Below are 23,375 nucleotides of genomic sequence, written 5' to 3' on the forward strand. Positions count from 1 at the left end.
TTAGTGCATTCATGGAAAGGGTAAATGAGATTGTTATGGGAATTCAATGTTGTGGTGGATCTCTAAGTGAAGATGAAATTATTTTTAAATTTTTGAGAGCCCTACCATCGGCTTACAAGATTAAGTCTATTGCTATTAATGATTTGAGAACAATGGCTAATACATATGTGAACAGATGTACCTTGGTTGGGAAATTATCTGCTTTTGAGCTTGAATAATTTGGACCTTTTGGAGTTGTGAAGATTCAACCTGCTTTTCATGCATTTGCATCAACAACCGGTAAGAAACATTGGAAATATTTGTATGCAAAGGAATTGGATGGTATGAAGAGAGAAGATGATGAGTTTGAGCAACTTGAAACACTATTTTCTAGAAGAGTACCTAAAGGACCGATAGGAAGTAAGTATGAAGGAAAAGAACCATTTAAATATTTTGCATGTAATAAGATTGGTCATTTTGCATCTAGATGTACTAAAAGGAATTCAAGATTTGAAGAAAGAGAAGATCTTTTAAGCCTAACCCTGGATATCAAAACAAGTATAAGTACAAGAAAAATAGAGACAAATCATGCTACATAGTGGATGAGGAAGGCATTACTGATTATGATGATGAACTGACTAAAGACTTTGCTAGTGGTCTCGGCAATGGGAAGGAATGGGTGTTCTTGGCTATCAAGGAAGATATTCCAGCACTGGAAGAGAATGTACCTGAAGAGAAGTCACTTGCTGCTAAAATTGAAGACAAAGATGAATGGGTAATTGACAGTGGTTGTTCACATCATATGATTGGAAATAAAAGAAATTTTCTATCTTTGCAAGAATTTGATGGTGGCCTAGTTAGATTTGGAGATGACAAAGCATGTATGATCAAAGGAAAAGGAACTATATCATTGGATGGTAGGAACAATATTGATAATGTTTATTGTGTTGAAGGTTTAAGGAATAATCTTTTGACTATAGAACAATTGGTGGATAAGGGATTTCAATTATAGTTCAAGGATGGAAAATGCAAAATCATTAACAGATCTGGTTTGGATATTGCAGCGGGTACACAGACAAAAGGTAATATATTTCATTTGAATTCCGGTGAGAAGATATGTTTGATTACACAAATTCATGAGAGTTGGCTATGGCATAAAAGGTTGTGTCATGTTAATTTTGATTGCATTGTATAGATCAATTCAAGTAAGGAAATTAGAGATATACCTAAGATTGTGGAGTCCTATAATCTAGTATGCAAAGAATATCAAATAGGTAAACAAGTCAGAACCTCTTTTAGGAGTATACAAGATATATCTAATGTTGTTCTTGATCTTATACATACTGATTTGTGTGGCCCTGCTAGAGTTAAAAGTTTTCAAGGTGATAGATATTTCATGCTAATCATTGATGATTATTCTAGAATGACATGTGTTACTTTTCTAAAGGAAAAATATAAAGCATTTGAAAAGTTTAAAATCTTTAAGGATAAAGTGGAAACTGAGACAGGATTTAAGATTAAAAGTTTGAGGTCAGATCATGGTGGATAATTCACATCCGGTGAGTTTAATAACTTTTGTGATAACAATGGTATAGGAAGACAATTTTTTGCTCCCCAGACACCTCAGCAGAATGGAGTTGTGGAAAGGAAGAACAAAACTATCTTGGATGCTGCTAGAACAATGATGATAGAAGATAGTCTACCTCATATCTACTGGAGAGAAGCAGTGAGAACAATGGTTTATAGATTCAACAAAGTACATATCAAAGGAGAAACTAGTAAGACACCTTATGAATTATGGTTTGGAAATACACCTACAGTCAAGTATTTCAGAATCTTTGGTAGTAAATGTTATATCAGGAGAGATGATATCATTAGAAAATTTGATCCTAGATGTGATTAAGGCATATTTCTTGGTTATTCTAATGAAAGCAAAGCATATAGATGTTATAACAAGAGATTGTAGAGAGTTGTGGAGAGTGCTAATGTCAAAGTGGATGAGTTTAATAGAGGTCAAATCAAAGTTTATGAGAAGGAACCGGTGGTGGAAATGATTATATATGAACTGGTAGCACCTTTACTAGAGTAGAGTGTTGAACTAGTTACTCCGACAGTATCAAAAAATTCTACAGTAACTGAAGTACTGGGAAGAGGAACATAGAGTCAGAAGACTCCTAGGTATGTGAGATTAAATCATTCAGAAGATCAAATCATTGGGGATAAGAACAATGGAGTGATGACAAGAAGAAGACTTACAACTAATGAGGTATGTTTAATTTCTCAAGTTGAACCGGTATCAATAATTGAGGCATGTAAAGATGAATATTTGTTGAAAGCTATGGAAGAAGAATTAGATTAGATTGAGAAAAATAACACATGGACTTTGGGTCTCCGACCTAAAAATAAGAATGTTATTGGAACTAAATGGGTTTTTAGGAATAAATTGAATGAGGATGGTCAAATTGTAAGGAATAAGGCTAGATTGGTTTGTAAAGGATATTGTTAGAAGGAAGGAATTGATTATGGAGAGACTTTTGCACCTATAGCTAGGATTAAACCTGTAAGATTATTTCTTGCCTATGTTACCCATAAAAACTACAAGGTTTATCAGATGGATGTTAAGTGTGCATTTTTTAATGGGGATCTTGATGAGGAAGATTATATTGAGAAACTTGATGTTTTTTCACTATCAGATGATAAAAACATGGTTTGCAGGTTAAGGAAAGCTTTATATGGATTGAAACAAGCACCTAGAGCTTGGTATGCAAGGTTGGATAAATATCTTTTGAAGCTTGGTTTTACTAAGGGTAATGTTGACAATAATTTAAATTATAAGATTACTGATGATAATATTTTGATTATTGAAGTATTTGTTGATGCCATTATTTTTGGAGGTGAAGATAAGTTGTGTAAGGAATTTTCTAAGAATATGGAGAAAGAATTTGAAATGTCTATGATTGGGGAGATGGAATTTTTCTTAGGTTTGTAGATTACTCAAACTGATAAAGGTATTTTCATCTGTCAAACTAAGTATGCTAGGGAATTGTTGAAGAAATTTGGTATGGAAGATGATAGTTTTGATACTTAATATAAGTACAGATCCAATAGCCAACAAGATGAGAGGGGGGGGTGAATCATACAAACTTAATCATCCATAAAAACATCAGATTCAACCTCAGTAACATATATATTAGTCATATAACCAAAACTATCAAACATGCAAACTCAAAAGCATATGAACAATATAAACCTCATAACACCAGATTTAACATGGAAACCCAAATAGGGAAAAACCACAGTGGGATTTCAGACCCACTAAGAAATATACTCTTCTAGAGTATGCTTGGTTAAAAGAAAATCCTGTTAAAGATTACAAACACATTGCTAGATGTGACCTGGTTAAGGGATTTCCCTCAGATCTATGAGGATCTTCACTCTGTTAGAAGTGACCTTGTTAAAGGATTTCAAACACTCAATCAAAATGTCACCTTGCTAGAGGATTTTACAAATAAGACTATTAAGTCCACTCGGTTAAGAGATTTTCTGTCACTTTCACAATATAACAATAATAAAATCTATCTGCAACTTCACATCTAAAATGCTAAAGCAGATTCCTATTTGTTCAATATAATTTAGACATAGAACTAATCTTGTCTATCTGTTGGGCATCTATACTCTATTATTCTAACAGGTCTTCAAGCTTCTGTGCTCGGTAATCACTATGTAGCATCCCTGTGCATCCACTTGCCTGCATGCATTGTTTATCAATAGTTTCCTATTTATAAACAATCTTCTAACCGCTTAATCTCATTGATCACATTTCCCATGATCAATCATAGCCATCAGATCTTCAATCTTGTCCAGGATCAATGTATTCTTTGATCTGAAAAACATTTTACCCCGCTTTGGAACTTGCATTTTCACCTTGGAACTTATGTTAGGGTATTGTGGTTCAATCTGAGCTGTAGATCTTCCTATCGATCTTTCTTTACCATAGATTCTTTAACAATCTTCATACATGGCTTACCAATCATTTAATTCACTCGAGCTCATCAACTTCCTTCATTAAATATCACATGTAAACATTTAATGCATTCTGTTATAGCTCCGTTGTAACTTGGTAAATACTAAACTTCACTCGGTAGACATTCTGCCTTCATTAACTGATAGCGATAACCTTAGGGTTTACCAACTAGGTTCCTTAGGGGTTTACCGACTAGGTTCTTTGCCTGATAACATAGTATAATATTAACCTTTACATTTTACAACATATGTATGATGTTAAAACAATCTAAAACATCATGATCTCATCATTGTCTGACTCAATAATAGTTGCCCATTGAATAACTTATCCCCTTATTCATCATATTCTTTCCTGTGTCTTTTACCAACATCTTTATTCTCATCAAATCATACTTCTTTAGATATGGCAACATCATACTAAATTAGAAAATCAATTTCTTGACATCAATGACAAAATAATAATATTAAGATAGTAATCATCCTTAATCAGTTATATCCATAGTCATCAACAACCTTCTCAATATCTTTATTGAAATGCCAAAAATCTCTCATTGTAATTGGAATGCCAACCTTCTTCTTGTTTGTTATAATGCCAATAGAAGATTCTAAACTGATAAGTACTCCTATGGTTACAAGTGAGAAATTGACAAGAAAAGATGTTTCTGCATCGATAAATCCTACAAGATACAAATATATGATTGGAGGTCTGCTTTATTTGACTTAGACTATTGGCATTTGCATGAAGATTACATTAATGAAGTTTAAGTATTATCATTGATGTCAATTGTAACCATTAATGGAGTTGTATTGCAATTGGTGGTTTAGCTAGTGAAGGAAACCAATATTACTATAGAAGCAGTGAGATCAACTGGTAACCCTACCTATTGATATGCCAAACCCTAACCGATGGAGTTTGGTGAATTGGTTGTGGTGATCTATGATCAAATGGTGATCAGAGATGATTGTGCCACATATGCATGATGCACGTGATGAGTTTCAAAGTTATTTTGGTGCGTAGAGATAAATGTTTTATCTTGGGAATGAGTGTGTACATTGCATGAAGAGAAAACCGTGTGATGAGTTATAGGATTCGATGAGTGGTGATCAAGGAGCAGTCGAGGTTGTCTTGTACAATGTGCAGTGATTTCTATGTAATCCAATGGTCATGTTTGAACCAATTTGTTTTTAATCTCTATGAGATCTTAGGTTTGTGATGTGTTACCAACCTATTGTTTTTCTTATATGGTCAATGAGATGTTTTGTTGTAGTGTTGGAAATTTTTGGTTAAGTGTCAGTGTGATTGATTGCCAAACTAGAAGGAGTATCTGCAGAATATGTGAAGGCAAATAGGAGCATGAACATGATCTAATCAAGCAGAGTAGTGCTATTTACCAGATCAACAAAACCCTATTGTTCTCTAACAATTACTACAGTTAAATCCTTTAAATGGGTAAGATTTAATAGGCTTAGTGCTTTCTAAATCCTCTAACCAGGTGATCCATTATCTTGGATTTGAAATCCTCTATCGAGGTTACTCTTAACACGGTGTTTCTTTTAACAGGGCATTGTAGTCAATCCCTTAACAGGGTGGTCCCTAACAAGATCCGTTCCTAAAAAGACATTTTTTTAAAAGCTTCTAACAAGGCTTGGCTCCTAACAGGGCGAACTTCAGAAGAGTTCAGAATACTTGTGGGTATTCATCCCCACCGTGGTTTTTCCCATTTGGGTTTCCATGTCAAAAATAATTGTGTCAAGTGATGAATGGTTTTTGTGGTTATGTTTTAATATGGTTAATTTTTTTAACTGGTAAATACACTTAGATGTGTTAAGTTGACCGACAATAATCTGAAATGTGGTTTTACTAATGTTGGTGAAGAGGTTTGATGTATTGGTTAAATGGTTTGAGAGTTTCAGATCTGTTATAATGTTATTTTGGTATGCTAGTCAACTGGTAATCTTGATAGTGCAGTTACAGTTTGTAGTTCATTGTTTGAACTAGTTAGTTCAGTGATTGATTTATGAGTTGGTGATGCAGAAAGTCATGGAGCTAATCCTATTCACCTTCTTAGTTTGTTGTCTTACTCAAACCTCTAACTCCTCAAGCCCATCCAATGGTACCTGGTTGGGGTTTTTGATATCTTGACCTCCAAGGTATGATCCACTTTGACTTGCCTCAAAGGTATAGCCACTGATCTCTTTCAATCAACTCTTCCTATTAAGGTTGCCACCTCAATCTCTTCATTCCACTCCTAAGGCTCCAAAAACTTCTGCAAGGATCACAACACACCAACTCATTCAATGGATTCAAAATGCATTTACTTAGTGTCTTTTAAGTATTTTAGAGGTTTGAGCACCTTCACACCCATCACCAAGCCTTCCTAACCTCTCTTTGTCTTTACTGGGCTCAAATAGGCCTAATACAATTAGCCCTCCCTTGGTGGTTTTAAGGACTTAGTTTCAAAATTTCCCAAATAAGGCCACAAATAAATTATAGATTCGGATACCCTTTTCAGGGTTACAAACAATATTACAAATTTCCATTTGGGTTCTCCATACACATATGGGAACCAAATATATCCTAATTTCAAGGGTTTTGGCCTACCCGGGTGACTTACAAACTTGTTCTTTAAAAACTTCACCACTCAAAACATCTGGTCAAATAAATTGAGGCTTCTTTAAGGGAATCAATAGGGCTTTCCAACCATGGGTCCATTTATCTTTCACCAATCCACATGTGCTCAGAATTTGCACATCTTATGTTGTCCTAACTCACTAACTCCTAGCAGTGAGCCTAGAGTTTCATTGTAGCTCCTCCACAAAGTCCTGCAAAATAACAAAACCTACTATAAAACTATGTATAGACCCTAACCTATAATTCCACTTGATTTCAACAAGTGTCATCAATGGATGCTTAGGTTAGAGCCATTTTCCCCTTTAAACCCTACTTTGCAAGGGTTTTACACCTAGTCATAGAGAATGGAGTAGATCTCTGCAACCAGACACAACCAGACTTCCTAATCTACCTTGTTGGAAAGTAGATCCAATAATATTTCATCACCTATATGTAATTTCTTCTATCCAGGCCGTACTGGGTCGTACAATGCAATAAAAACAAACAAAAATAGTCAAAATGGTGTAAACACAAGATTTTCCTTCAACTCCAAAATTTGCTTTTGCATTCCCCAAATCTCCAACCCATACAATGAAGTTGATTTTTGGCTTATATTCTCATGATTTAGTTGGTTGAACCAACTTTGCAATGGCAATCATAAAAATTGCAACTTTTGCAAAATGTTGCTCAGCAACTTTTGCAAAATGTTGCTCAGCAACTTTTACCTCTTTTTGGGTTGCAACTTTGCACTCAAATGCATTCCAAGGCTGAAAAGGCCCTGAATGCATTCCAGGAGACTTTAAACAATATATATTGCACCCTATTACATCATGACTCTGTTCTAGAGTACTACTCCTGTGATCAATATTAGCATTACAACTTCCTAGGTTGATAGCATCCTGAACACAAATGACACAACCAAAAGCTTGGATTACTCAACCATGGCTCTACTGAGTCCCAAATGGTTGGTCCATTATTACATCATGAGAGATAACAAAAAAAATTAGAAGAAACCAAAATTATATGTTGTGAGTGTCAAAATTGCATGCTTGGAGTGTTAGGTGCCCTGCACCATACTCCCCTGCGAAACAGAACTCAAGTCCCTTGAGTTAAGCCATCTGCAATTTCAACTCCTTGCTGAAGGATATCTGACTCTGACATCCACATAGCATATGAATCAGGTAACCCTTCCCACTTGACAAGATAATTCTTGTAGACTCCTTTCCTTGTCTTCTTTATTACCTTGGTGTCCAAGATAGTGTCCAACTTGACCGATTGGCTTGGTGGAAAATCCCTCACCCAATCTTCATTACTGTGTGATGAATATACAACTGATTTGTTTGTGATCCTCCCTTGTATGGATAGAGATCACATACATTAAAGATAGGAGAAATACCCCAAGGTGGGAGGGAGATAAACTTCATATGCATTCTATCCATATTTGTGCACCACCTTGAGAGGTCCAATCTTCTTCATCATTATCTTGGTAGGCTTCCCTTTTGGAAGTCTCTCCTTCCTTAGGTATGGGAGGGAGTTAAAATTCATATGCATTCTGTCCATATTTGTGCACCACCTTGAGAGGTCCAATCTTCTTCATCATTATCTTGGTAGGCTTCCCTTTTGGAAGTCTCTCCTTCCTTAGGTATACTAATACTAAGTCTCCAACTTTAAATTGCACATTCCTTCTTGTTTTATCAGCATTCACCTTATACTACTCGGACTTTTGTTGTAAGGTTTGCCTTACCTTATCATGCACTTCTTTGATACCTTCTACAAAATTCTCACCTTGTGCACTCTTAGGTGCCATATAAATGAGATCTCTGAGCTCTACTATGCCCCTAGGATGAAATCCATACACTATCTTAAAGGGACGTTTACCTATGCTTCGGTTTACTGAGTCATTGTATGCATATTCTGCCTGATCGAGTACCAAATCCCAAGTTTGCCCATGTTGTTTTGTAAGACATCTTAGAAAATTACCCAATGATCATTTGACTACCTCTATCTGACCATATGATTGAGGATGATAGGTATATGAAAAGGCTAACTTGGTGCCCAACTTTCTCCAAAGTGTTCTCCAAAAGTGGCTTAAAAATGTCACATCTCTATCACTAACTATGTTGATTGGAAGGCCATGAATTCTGACTATCTCCTTGAAGAAGAGTTCTGCAATGTAGGTGGCATCATTGGTGCTCTTGCAAGGTATAAAATGTGCCATTTTGTTGAACCTATCTACCACTACATACACGCTATCAAATCCCCTTGGAGTTCTTGGTAAGCCTAACACAAAATCCATACTCAAACGTTCCCAAGGGCTCTAAGGTATGACCAAAGGTTGGTATAGACCTGTATTAATTGATGAACCCTTTGATCTTTGACAAATTGCACATTGTTCTACAAACCTTCTCACTTCTGATTGCAACTTGTGTCAATGGTAAAACCTACTAACCTGCTCCAAAGTTTTATCTATGCCGAAATGACCTCCTAGACCTCCTTGATGTTTTTCTTGGATAATATTTTGTCTAATAAAACATTAGGGTATGCAAAGAAGATGTCCTTTGAATAGAAAACCCTCTTGTATTATATATTCTGAATAAGAGACATGTGAGGTGTTAGAAATATCAGTACAAAAATCATATATTTTTGTAAAATCTTATCATCCTTGTAGAGGTCTTTTAACTTATTCAATCCCATACTCTGAAATTGTATCTCCTGCATAATCATGAATCTTCTTCTTAATGCATCAGCTACCTTGTTTGTAGTACCCTTCTTGTGCTTGATAGTGAAGGTGTAGGATTGTAGGTATTCAACCCACTTTAGGTGTGTCTGATTCAACTTCTCTTGCCCATTAAGGAAACTAAGGGCATGGTTTTCAGTCAAAACTACAAATTATTTGAGCAACAAGTAATGATGCCACTTCTTCAATGCTTGCACCATGGAATACAACTCTAAGTCATATGTGGAGTATCTTTTCTTAGCTTCATTTAACTTCTCTAAGAAGAAGGCTATAGGATGTCCTTCTTGGCTTAAAACTACCCCTATTGCCCTTTGGCTAGTGTAGCATCCTAAAATTGTGACACTTGCAATTTCGACCGCATTTGGGTCTTCACGATGGCGACGCAACACTGAACCTGAATAGAGACCCCGAAACTTGCTCACGACACCAAAAACTGCATTTTTCCAGCACCCTGGCCTGATCCTCCTTGCACCCTGCTGTCCCGGGAGGTGGGACTAGAGCGCCCAGCGCCCTGGTCCCCCAGGACCATGGCGCCCAGCGCTCTGGTCCCTGGCCCTATTTTGGGCCCGGTCTCCTATGGGACTTCGGGCCTTTTTGTTTGCAAATTGGAAAATAACATTTCCTGGTCGGCCTAAGGTCGGGAAAATCAGTCTTTTAACCCTAATTGGCAAGTATATAAACTACTTTTCCTCTCTCATTTTGGGAGGATGGAAAAAGGTGGAAACTATATTCAAACATTCAAGCATTCAAGCATTCAAGCATTCCTTCAAGCAATTGATCATTCTAAGTCTCCATTCAAGGCTAAGTGTTGCATTCAAGACAAGGATTCAACCATTGAAGATGAGATCACTTACAACACATTACATGCTACAACATACAACATACAACAAACAACAACATCTATACCTTCGCATATAAGGATACAAACATCCTTACAACAAGGTATTAGTACTTGTTTTACATTACATTTACAACATTTCTCATTTCTTGGTTAATTCCAAAACCGGGGTTTGACCTAAGGGCAAACCCCTAATCCCTAACCCCCCAATCATCTTTTCTTTTTTGTGTGTAGGTTGCAGGTACGCGGCTGAAATTGAAGATCTGGAATCCTTGTGCAGAGACGAACCGATCCCCCTTCATTTTGCGGATTTTTCGGAGGACCGTGTGCACGCCGGGCGCCATCGTCCTGTCAACTTTTGCTCAAATTTGCAGGACAGTGCCATATCAACATTTTACAGCTAATTCTAGGTCCGCAGCTTCATCCTATATCCCTAACTCAGTTTATAAGCGAATCTTTCTCACTTTCTATGCATTCCTAGCTCAATTCTTCTATGCACATTCTTTACAAAAGAGGGTAGCCTTGCTGTCTTAACCCTTGAAACTCATATAAAATCCAATCTTACATTGTGTGGGATTGGATCTTGTGGGTTTCAACCCCTCTTTTGAATGTAAAGTCCCTCCTAAGTGAAAACCATCAACCCTAGTGACTCTCCCTTCTCTCTCCTTGGAGATTGGGGAGGAGAGAACGACTAGGGTTAGATTTTTCCGCTTTACATTTTGGTGAACCTAACGTGAACATCCTTTCTGATTATTCATAGTTAGATCTGAAAATTGGATTCCTTGATTACATTTCCATGTTTGATCTTTTGCAAAATTTTAGAGGTTAATTGCATAAAAACCCTAAATTTTCTTTTTAAGTAATTAAACTTGTGAAATGTTTAATTGTTAATGCTTGTTTCAGATCTACCCTTCTATCACAAATTATCAATTCATATTTGTGCTTTAATTTTGAAAATTAAGTGGTTAAGTGTCAAAACCCTAATTTTTGAAACCTTCTTGATTCAACCTTTGTCCGACAATTTCATTGATCAAAACATCTCCAAATCAGCTGTAACTTTGGATTCCGCAATAAAATCACAATATCTTTCATCCCTGAAAATTTGGAAAAAAGTTGCGAGGACAGTGTGCACTCCGAGCGCCATCGTCCCCGACATTTTTTCCAAAATTTCGGGAGCTAGATCTTACTGTATTTTTCTGCTAAAATCCAGAATTTTGGCCGATTTTATCAATTTTAACACTTTCAAAATTACAGTCAAAGTTGGTCTAGCGATTGCTAGGATTGAGGCTTCTAATCATTCAAAAATTGTTGAAATTGAAATTTGTGTCAAAATTGTGTTTCTTACAGTCCTAAATCTAAAAATTGTGTTATCATTCATTCGAAATTTCAGTGATTTATCCAAATTTTTTGCAATTTGTGACTTTTGAAATTAAGTGCTTAATTACAACAACTTTGATTTCCGCTTTCAAAATTGAATTTTGCATGAAATTGAGTCGACTTTCAAATTTCAAAACTTGCATTGCTTTTGGCATTCCCTCTAAAATCATAAAATTCAAAATTTCAGTTTCCCTCTCTTTTTTCAAAATTCAAATTTTGCATTTTTCGACAATCTTGGTAGGGTTCAATTTTGAGATTGCAACTTTAATTTGGCCTATCTACAGATCATAAAATCACTCAATTTTTTCAGGTTAGCTGTAAAATCATCATAACTTTCATCCCTGCAAATTTTGAAAAAAGTTGCGAGGACCGTGTGCACCCCGAGCGCCACGGTCCCGGACATTTTTTCCGAAACTTCGGGAGATTGTCCTAATTGCATTTAACAGCTTAAATCTAGAAGATTGGCTAGTTTTTCTGAAATTTGCTACCTCTAAAAATTCAAAATCTTCTCTCTTTCTTTAGTGCATGAGTTTTACAACAATAAGCCCTACTTACACTATTCCCGTTAGACGAAGCCTTAGAATTAAGTCCTTCCAAGGTTTAATTACTGAGGAGATGGAACCTAATTTGAATGGTCTTTTTAACGAGGACATGGGTAATTCCTCTAATCCTCTTAATGATGAAGAAGCTCTCCATGAGGTTTCTGTAGAACAACTTTCAAAATTGGATAACCAATTTGATGATTTTCGACAATGGATGTCTCAAGAATACCCTGATAGTCAAGCTCTTCCTTTAATTGAGGGTCTAAAACATATGCTTCAAAGTGATAAGAATGGAATTGATATTTTGCGTGGTATTGCACACATTGTGGATTCAAATGTGATGCCTATGAAAAGTTGTGCCGAAACCTTAGGTTATACACAACCTCCTACTCAAGTCAATCATTCTATTCCTTTGACGACTCCTATTGCTAGTATACCTACTTTTACATCAAACATAATGACTACTTCAACACAAGACATTCCTCCTATGATCACTAGTCATGGGGGCAATCCTTCTTCTTCAATCAACCCTCTTCCTTCATTCAATCCAACTTCTTCATTCATTCCTTCAGTGAGTGTTCCTCTTATATCTCCACAAATGAACATGACACAAGGGGGCAATTCATTTAATCATTCCATTCCTCCTTGTAGTGTTCCTCCTGTCCAATCATCTCCTATGACTAACTATCATAATGTCCCACCACCTTACTCTCTACCTTCTTTCAATAACATAACACCTCCATCACAATCTAACACGTGTTCGACTGAAGCGACCATTAACAATCTTGCACAAACTGTCTCTTCTTTACAACAACAAATTGCCTCTATGAATCAATCTAAGTTTAGTGTGCCCACATTTGATGTTGTGAGTCCACTTTCTCTTGACATTGTTCGAGCTATCCCCCCTAAACATGTTGAAATTCCGCATTTGGAGCTTTATAATGGTAAGGGTGATCCTCTAACACATGTTAAGACCTTTCAAACAATATGTATTGATTTTGCTTATGACCAAAGGTTGCTTGTAAAACTGTTTACTAGAACATTAAGAGACAAAGCCCTACAATGGTATTGCTCATTGCCTTCCTATTCTATTACTTCTTTCGAACAACTTGCAAATGCTTTCATTCAACAATTTCAAAACAATATAAGTCCTAAAGTTACTTTGATTGATTTAATGCATTGTAAACAAGGTGTTAAAGAAAAAGTGACTGATTTCATTGGTAGATATAAGCATTTGTATGCTCAAGTTTCCTTTCCAGTGCCTGACAATGATATTCAAAGAATCTTTATTTCTAATTTACAAAAAGACATTAGAGAAAAACTCCTGTTTTCTGAGTTTACTTCTTTCCAACAGTTGTGCGCAACTCTTCACAATTATCAACTGACTGTGAGTCAAATGGAACAATCACATCCTATGGCTCCGAGTGATAAGGGTGATAGTAGTCAACAACCATTTGGGAAGTTTAAACCGAACAGAGAGTCCATTAAATTCAATGAAAACATCATCAACAACAATGTGAATGCAACATCAGGTGTGTCTCCTATTTCTAAGTTTTTCAAGAGAGAAAGAAAGTTTACTCCTTTGAATGAAGCATTGCATAGTATTATGAATAAGTTATTGGAACAAAATGTGCTTACTCTTCCTCCTATAAGGCAAATTGATCCTGCAAAGATTACTTCACCTTATTTTGATAACAAATCTTTTTGTCAATTTCATCGTCAACCTGGGCATGATACTGAAAAATGTTTTGCTTTAAAGGGGAAAATTCAAGATTTGATTGATAATAATACTATCTCTGTTTCTGGTGTGAATAATAAAGGCAACACATCTGTAGCTCCTCCTAACCAAAATCTTCAGATTTTTACTGATCCATTGCCTTCTCATACCTCTAATGCGATTGATACTACTGATTCCTCTGTCTCACCTGATGATCTCGTGTCTATGACTCTGAATGTGATTAACTTTGTGGAGCAGCAGAAAATCCCTAAAGAACTTTCCATCACCTTTGATTCTAGTGAAACTATCAGGGCACCTGATGGTCCTTTATATATAGTTGCAAAAGTCAAGAACACACCTTGCCGTGGAGTGCTTATTGATCCTTCGTGTATGGTTAATGTCATTACTGAAGAATTTCTTTTTACTTTGCAATTGAATCAAGTGATTTATGACAAAACAGATGTGATTGTGAAATTATTTGATGCATTTTCTTCTCCTGCAATTGGTTCTATTACATTACCTATTGAGGTCCATAACAAATCCCTTGATGTGGACTTTGCTATTATTCCATCATCTGAACAATTTCGTGTGAAGCTAGGCTATCCTTGGCTATCTTCCATGAAAGCTATTGCTTCTCCTATTCACAAGTGTTTGAAATTTCCCCATAATGGTGAAGTTGTTACTGTCAATCATAGTCTCTTTAAACCAGCTGAAAGAACTTCTAGCGTTCCTATTGATTACTTTTGGCCTAAACAATTCCAATCTCTTCCACCGCGAAGTGATCATCTGTTCAAATCTTATCAAAAGTGGAAAAAGGATATGATCCTTTCTCTAAGTGAACCTAGAACACCCAAACTTGACATTCCTATCAGTCTTGAGAAGGAAGTTCTTCCTTTGAAAGATAAAACTAATGTCTTTCCTCAAGAAGATTCCCAACCCATCCCTATGGATGTGACTATGCCTATATCTAATAAACTTCCTAAGAGTAGACCTATACCTCCTCGTCATGATGGACTTGGTCTCCTTCCTAAACCGAATATTCCTCCCTTATATGGAGCAGTTCCTCCTCCTTCCTCTTATGGAGAGAAGAGACCTTCCTCTTCTCCTATTATTCAACCTAAGAGACCACAACCTAAACACCCAAGTGCTAAGGATGAGAACATTCCTCCTCCTCAATCTTCTCAACTTCCTACTAAGACTAGACGAAATCGTTCTACACATGAACGCCAACGAAAGCGTCATCTTAGAGCTCAGGCAGCTGCTTCTCAAATTTTGCAATCCCCAAAAACACCTTCAACAAGCATTATTCCATTTTCTCCTCAGCCGACGATTGAGCCGAAATCTCCTAAACATAAGATGCATGATGGTCTTGATCCTGTGCGAGTTAAAGATCCTATTTTTATAAATCTTGATGATGATATGGATGAAAATGTTATTCATGATGAAAATGCTACTTCTCCTGTTCATTCTGATAGTGAATATGAACTTGTTGATATTGATAACCATTTATCTAACAAATTTTCTAAAGCACTTATCCTAGCTCCTAGACAAGAACAACGCGGCTTGGGATATGAACATAGCCCTTGTTTGGATCTTGTGATAGCTCCATCTGCTGTGTTGGATGTTCCTCCTCTAGCGTGTTCCCTACCTTCCCGAAACATTGATCAGCAAGATCGGGGGGTAGATGACGTGCTAGACTAGTTTCATTAGCATAGCAGATTCTCTCCCCCTCTCTTTTGTTACTTCTTCTATATTTTATTCTCATTATTCTATTTGTTGTCCTTAGTGTTGTCTACTTGAGGACGATGCAAAGCATTGAGATCTCTTGATCTCTCTCATGTTGACTCAAAAGACACATGTGTTCCCTTCTTCTAGGTGACCTTCCTTGATTGGGGAATGAAGAACAATTATGCATACATACATATGATATACATGAATTATCATACAACATACTAACCCCGAGGAAAGCGAAGTCACCTTGTGCTTTGTGTTTTGTATCTATTATCCTTGGGCTTATCTCACACTTGGGGGCTAAATCCTTGTGATAACGTGCTCCTTCTCATTTCTTATATGTATCACTACCTTAAAGCAATCACCCCCGATGAGGCGTGTGTGATCGCTTTAACGTAGGGGGGCATACATCCCGTTCATATCTTTTCAAGATACTTGAAAATTTCTTGGCAAATTTAGCCTTGCCTTGAAAATTTTTGATATCTTTCTTGCATGACTCATAGTGAGGGAACCTTACTACTGATAGTCATGGTTCTCCCTCGTGATCTTCCCTTTTACTTTGTCAATCGAAGTCGTAAGATCCTTAGTCCACTGGGGGCTTGGTGTATCTTGCCTCCTTGACGTGGTGAAAGTTTTTCAATGTTGTTTCCTTGTACTTTACCGGAAGTATGAGCATACGCTTATACTCCCGCTAAAGTGGGGGCTAAATGTAGCGTCCTAAAATTGTGACACTTGCAATTTTGACCGCATTTGGGTCTTCACGATGGTGACGCAACACTGAACCTGAATGGAGACCCCGAAACTTGCTCACGACACCAAAAACTGCATTTTTCCAGCACCCTGGCCTGATCCTCCTTGCACCCTGCTGTCCCGGGAGGTGGGACCAGAGCGCCCAACGCCCTGGTCCCCCAGGACCATGGCACCCAGCGCCCTGGTCCCTGGCCCTATTTTGGGCCCGGTCTCCTATGGGACTTCAGGCCTTTTTGTTTGCAAATTGGAAAATAACATTTCCTGGTCGCCCTAAGGTTGGGAAAATCAGTCTTTTAACCCTAATTGGCAAGTATATAAACTACTTTTCCTCTCTCATTTTGGGAGGATGGAAAAAGGTGGAAATGATATTCAAACATTCAAGCATTCAAGCATTCAAGCATTCCTTCAAGCAATTGATCATTCTAAGTCTCCATTCAAGGCTAAGTGTTGCATTCAAGACAAGGATTCAACCATTGAAGAGGAGATCACTTACAACACATTACATGCTACAACATACAACATACAAAAAACAACAACATCTATACCTTCGCATATAAGGATACAAACATCCTTACAACAAGGTATTAGTACTTGTTTTACATTACATTTACAGCATTTCTCATTTCTTGGTTAATTCCAAAACCGGGGTTTGACCTAAGGGCAAACCCCTAATCCCTAACCCCCCAATCATCTTCACTTTTCTGTGTGTAGGTTGTAGGTACGCGGCTGAAATTGAAGATCTGGAATCCTTGTGCAGAGATGAACCGATCCCCCTTCGTTTCGTGGATTTTTCGGAGGACCGTGTGCACGCCGGGCGCCATCATCCCGTCAACTTTTGCTCAAATTTGTAGGACAGTGCCGTATCGACATTTTACAGCTAATTCCAGGTCCGCAGCTTCATCCTATATCCCTAACTCAGTTTATAAGTGAATCTTTCTCACTTTCTATGCATTCCTAGCTTAATTCTTCTATGTACATTCTTTACAAAAGAGGGTAGCCTTACTGTCTTAACCCTTGAAACTCATATAAAATCCAATCTTACATTGCGTGGGATTGGATCTTGTGGGTTTCAACCCCTCTTTTGAATGTAAAGTCCCTCCTAAGTGAAAACCATCAACCCTAGTGACTCTCCCTTCTCTCTCCTTGGAGATTGGGGAGGAGAGAACGACTAGGGTTCGATTTTTCCGCTTTACAGCTAGCATCACATTCTACTATAAGCAACTGATTGAAATTAGGAAATCTAAGGGTTGGCATCTCTGCTATCTTAGATTTCAACATTTCAAACCCCTTATTGACTTCTTTTGTTCACTTAAAGTGACATTTAATCCCTCCTTTAATGGTGTTGAGTATAGGAGCACAAACATGGCTAAATTTTCTCACAAACTTCCTATAAAAAGATGTCATTCCATGAAAACTTCTAACATCACTTATGCCCCTAGGTGTAGGCCAATTAAGTATTGCTTCTACTTTACTTGGATCCATCTTTAAGCAACCTTGTGACATAACAATACCAAGGTAAACTAACTATTTTTAAGAACTCACATTTTTCAAGGTTAATTTTGAGTTGAGCCTCTTTCAACTTCTTGAAGACCATCTCCACATGTTTAAGGTGTTCCTCCTTGGACCTACTAAAGATCAAAATGTCATCAAGATACATAATAACAAATCTACCAATAAACTCAACTAAGACTTCATTCATGAACCTTTGGAAGGTACTAGGTGCGTTGGTGAGACCAAAAGGAATCACCAACCACTCATATAGGCCTGCATTGGTTCTAAAGGTTATCTTCCATTCATCACCATGTCTGATTCTTATCTGATGATAACCATATTTAAGTCCATCTTTGTAAAGTAGCTTGCACCTCCTAGATTGTCCAATAGGTCATCAATTCTTGGCATGGGAAATCGGTACCTTATAGTGATCTTATTGATTGCTCTTGAGTCAGTGCACATCCTCCATTTTCATCCTTTTTAAGGCACTATCATAGTAGGTACAAAACATGGACTCAAACTCTTTTTGATAAACCCTTTGTCTAAGAGTTCTTGCACTTATTTGGTGATCTCTTCATTTTGACTAGGTGTCATTTTATAAGTAGCTTTGTTAGGCAGATTTGCCCCTGGTATCAAATCTATTTGATGATTTACATCTCTTATTGGAGGAAAAGAATCAGGCATATCAACTCCTATAACTTCTGCATATTTCTTTAGTATCCCTTGCACTTCTTGAGGCACTTCATTCATAGGATCTGCCTTAGCTTCATCTTTAGGCTTCAACACTATAACATGGCCCTGATGACCTTCTTTCTTTAAAACCTTAAGGAACTCTTTACCTCTCATCAGCATCACACTTGATCCTACTTGCTTTTCCTCCTTTGGATCAGGTAATCGATCTATTTGTTACTTCTTCCCATTCTTGGTGATGAGGTAACTATTCCCTTCTCCATCATGACAAGCTTTCACATCATATTTCCATGGACGACCTAAAAGAAGATGACAAGCATCCATAGGCAGTATTGCACATTGTAATTTATCCTTGTACTCACCAATTTCAAAGTCCACCCATGCTTGTTCATCAACTATGACATGTTGACCTTGGTTGAGCCATGACACCTTATAGGGAGTGAGATGTGGCAGTCTTTTTAGTTTGAGCTTTTCCACCATTTCAACTGAGACAATGTTCTCTGTAGAACTTGAATCCAGAATCACCTTACAAATTTTCCCATGTGACTTACAAGTGGTCCTAAATAATCTTTTCCTTTGTGGTGGCTCTTGAGCTTGAGGTATCTTGAGAATTGTTCTTCTCATCATTAGATTTTCTCCATTTGTCATTGTCCCTGCCTTACTAATTGGAGAAGTCACACTCTGAGTATCCTCCTCTTGCACCAACTGAGTCCTTCTTTCACCCATGCATGAGCTTGTTGAACTTGAGGCTTTTCTCAGGCACCTACTCATGGTATGTCCAACTTGATTGCAGTGATAGCACCTACCGGTGAAGACTATATTTCCTTTATTAGAGCTTCCAAACCTGCCCCTAAAATTGCTTCTTCCTCTAAAGGATCCTCTACATGTTCCTCTTTGTGAGTCCCCACTTCCTTCTTGTTTTTGGTGCTCTTCATTTCTTGGAACACTCTGCCCTCTGCCAAAGGTTACTCTACCTCTAAAATTCTTACCACCTCTATGTTTTTGTTTTTGCTCACTTCTCCTCTTGATCTTTTCCTCTGCCCTTAATGCCAATTGAAAATACTTATGAACAATGTCTGGTGTGAGGATGCTTATTTCATCTTGTATGTTTTGCCCAAGTCCATTCATGTACCTTGCCAATTTCTCCACTTCATTCTTGTGCTTCCTAGCCCTCAAACTAAGTTTGTGGAATTCCTTAGTATATGCCTTGACATCTAGCTCCCTTTGTTTCAAATTTTGCAGTCTCTTGTGGATTTGAACTTCATAATCCCCTAGAAGAAATTGAGCCTTAAGCCTTATCTTCATATGCTCCCATGAAGTTATCTTTTTCTTGCCAACTTGTACCCTTTCTTCTTGTGTCATGTTCCACCAAAGCAATGTTGATCCTCTCAATCTTGTCTTGGCCACATTGACTCTTTTCTCCTTTGGTACCTTCTTATAATCAAAATGATTATTTAATGCCTTTATCAAATCTAGTAGCTCCTCTCCATTCATATTTCCTCCATAGGTGGGTAATCCATCCAAGTTATCTTTGGAGATGGATTTGACTACATCCAATAATAGTTTTTGGTCTTGGGGAATTGTTGTTGCTATCTGATCTTAGTCATCTTCCACTTTTTCATTTGTCTCATCTCCCCATTCTATCTTAACCTTCCCCTTCTCCTTCTTAACATCTCTGGTTCCTTTACTTCCTTCTTGATCCTTCAATCCTTCTATCATCTCTGCCACCATCTGTCAGATGGCTTCTGTAGTAATTGCCTTTGGAGGCATTTAACTTGCTTCTGATTCTTCACAGTCTGACATACACCAATGTTTCAAAAGGGTGGCTCAAATACCACGCTCATGTAGAGAGTCATGGAGCTAATCCTATTCACCTTCTTGGTTTCTTGTCTTACTCAACCCTCTAACTCCTCAAGCCCATCCAACGGTACTTGGTTGGGGTTTTTTCTATCTTGTCCTCCAAGGTCTGATCCACTTTGGCTTGCCTCCAAGGTATAGCCACTAATCTTTTTCAATCAACTCTTCCTATTGAGGTTGCCACCTCAATCTCTTCATTCCACTCCTAAGGCTCCAACAACTTCTGCAAGGATCACAACACACCAACTCATTCAATGGGTTCAAAATGCATTTACTTAGTTTCTTTGAATTCTTTTATAGGTCTAATCACCTTCACACCCATCGCCAAGCCTTCCTAACCTCTCTTTGTCTTTACCGGGCTCAAATAGGCCTAATACAATTAGCCCTCCCTTGGTAGTTTTAAGGACTTAGTTTCAAAAATTCCCAAATAAGGCCACAAATAAATTATATATTTGGATACCCTGTTCAGTTTTACAAACAATATTGCAAATTTGCATCTGGGTTCATTGTACACATATGGGAACCAAATCTGTTCTAATTTCAAGGGTTTTGGCCTACTCGAGTGACTTACAAACTTGTTCTTTAAAACCTTTACCAGTCAAAACATCTTCTCAAATAAATTGAGGCTTATTTAAGGGAATTCATAGGGCTTTCCAACCATGGGTCCATTTCTCTTTCACCAATCCACATGTGCTCAAAATTTGCACATCTTCTGTTGTCCTAACTCACTAACTCCTAGCAGTGAGCCTAGGGTTTCATTGTAGCTCCTCCACAAAGGTGTGCAAAACAACAAAACCTATTCTAAACTTATGTACATATCCTAACCTATAATTCCACTTGATTTCAACAGGTGCCATCAATGGATTCTCAGGTTAGAGCTATTTTCCCCTTAAAACCCTACTTTGCAATGATTTTACACCTAGTCATAGAGAATGGAGTACATCTCTGCAACCAGACACAACTAGACTTCCTAATCTACCTTTTTGGAAAGTAGATTCAATAATATTTTATCACCTATAATTAATTTCCTTTGTCCAGGCTATACTGGGCCGTATAATGCAATAAAAATAAACAAAAATAGTCAAAATAGTGTAAACACAAGATTTTCCTTCAACTCCAAAATTTTCTTTTGCATTCCCCAAATATCCAACCCATACAATGAAGTTTATTTTTGGCTTATATGCTTATGATTTAGTTTTTTGAACCAACTTTGCAATGCCAATCATAAAAAAAACCAAGTTTTGCAAAATGTTGCAAAATGTTGCTCAACAACTTTTACATCTTTTTTACTCCTTGGTTGCAACTTTGCACTCAAGTGCATTCCAAGGCTCAAAAGGCCCAAAATGCATTCCAGAAGAATTTAAACAATATATATTGCACCCTATTACATCATGACTCTATTCTAGAGTACTACTCTTGTGATCAACATTAGCATTACAACTTACTAGGTTGATAGCATCCTGAACACAAATGACACAACCAAAAGCTTGGACAACTCAACCATGGCTCTATTGAGTCCCAAATGGTTGGTCCATTATTACATCATGAGAGATAACACAAAAAATTAGAAGAAACCAAAATTGCATGTTTGGAGTGTCAAAATTGCATGCTTGGAGTGTTAGGTGCCCTGCACCAATTGGTTTTTGAGTTTGGTGAAAGTTTAGTTTGTTTTCTCTCTACTAATTCCCCCCCCTCTCAGTAGTTGTCCAGATCCTTATTGATTCATCATATCATCACAGAATAGGCCTGGCATAATGAATTCTATTTGTATTGTATCAAGATTTCAGAGTGATCCTAGATAAAATCATGAGAGTGCGGTGAAAAATATTTTTAGATACTTGCAAGGTACATCAAAATATGGTTTATGGTACCCTAAGGATGATAACTTTACTTTATGTGCATATACAGATGTTGATTAGGCTAGAGATGTGGATGACTAGAAAATTACTTCCAGTGGAGCTTTCTTTCTTGGAAAGAAACTTGTTTCGTGGATCAACATAAAACAATCATGTACTTCTTTATCAACTGCTGAACCTGAGTATGTTGTTGCTACTACTAACTGTACACAAGTTCTATGGATGAAGTAAATGTTGAAGGATATAAAGCTGGATTGTAATGCACTGGTAGTTATTCACTGTGATAACTATTAGGAATCCCACAGATACTGAGAGGGGGGGGGGGGTGAATCAGATTCTGACTGGTATTTAATATTTCTTAAATTAAAAAAAGCAGAATATATTATAATAGTGTATTGGTATGCAAGAAATAATGCAATAAATAGAATTAAGAACATCCACATGAAAATCACACCATAACACAAGGTTTTAATGAGGAAACCCAGTGTGGGAAAAACCTCGGTGGGATTTGTGACCCACAATATTCACTCACTGGCCAATAAGAGAATATTACTTACAATAGGGGCAACTGCCTAGAGCTCACTGCTCAATGGGAAGTCTCACTGACTTACAATGAGGATTATACAAATCCAATAACTTGTACTGCTTTACAATAGCATCTATAATGCCTGATCCAGTACCAGTTGCTACTCTACTTATTACATAAAGCCTTAGCCTATATTTTGCATAATAAGTCTGCCTAATATTTTTCTTTAATGGTTCCTCTCTCATTTCCAAATGTCTACAATGATCTCTTTTATATATAAGAGTCATTTTACAATTTTCCAAGTCGGCTTACAAAGTTTTTACAATAATAAACAAAATATAATATAACAAAATCATGTTGGCCTCTGTGCCGGTATACTTCTTTTCTTTGTGCCGGTCCTAGTGTCCTGAGTGTTGGTGTAGAGTGTGATTTGCTGATGCCGGTATAATGCCTTTGCCGGTGCCATAGGATTGCAAGGTTTCCATAAATGAAAAAACCTTCAATCACATACAATGTCTCATTGGAGTGTGCATATGCCAACAATCTCCCCCTTTGGCATTGATGGCAACACTCATGAGAAATTTAAAAAAATGTATCCAAAAATGTGAAGTCCAAAAATGTTACCAAAAATGTGTGTGCTCCCCTTGAGC

This window comes from Cryptomeria japonica, chromosome 10 (assembly GCF_030272615.1).
Source record: "Cryptomeria japonica chromosome 10, Sugi_1.0, whole genome shotgun sequence".
In the NCBI taxonomy this organism is placed as follows: domain Eukaryota; kingdom Viridiplantae; phylum Streptophyta; class Pinopsida; order Cupressales; family Cupressaceae; genus Cryptomeria; species Cryptomeria japonica.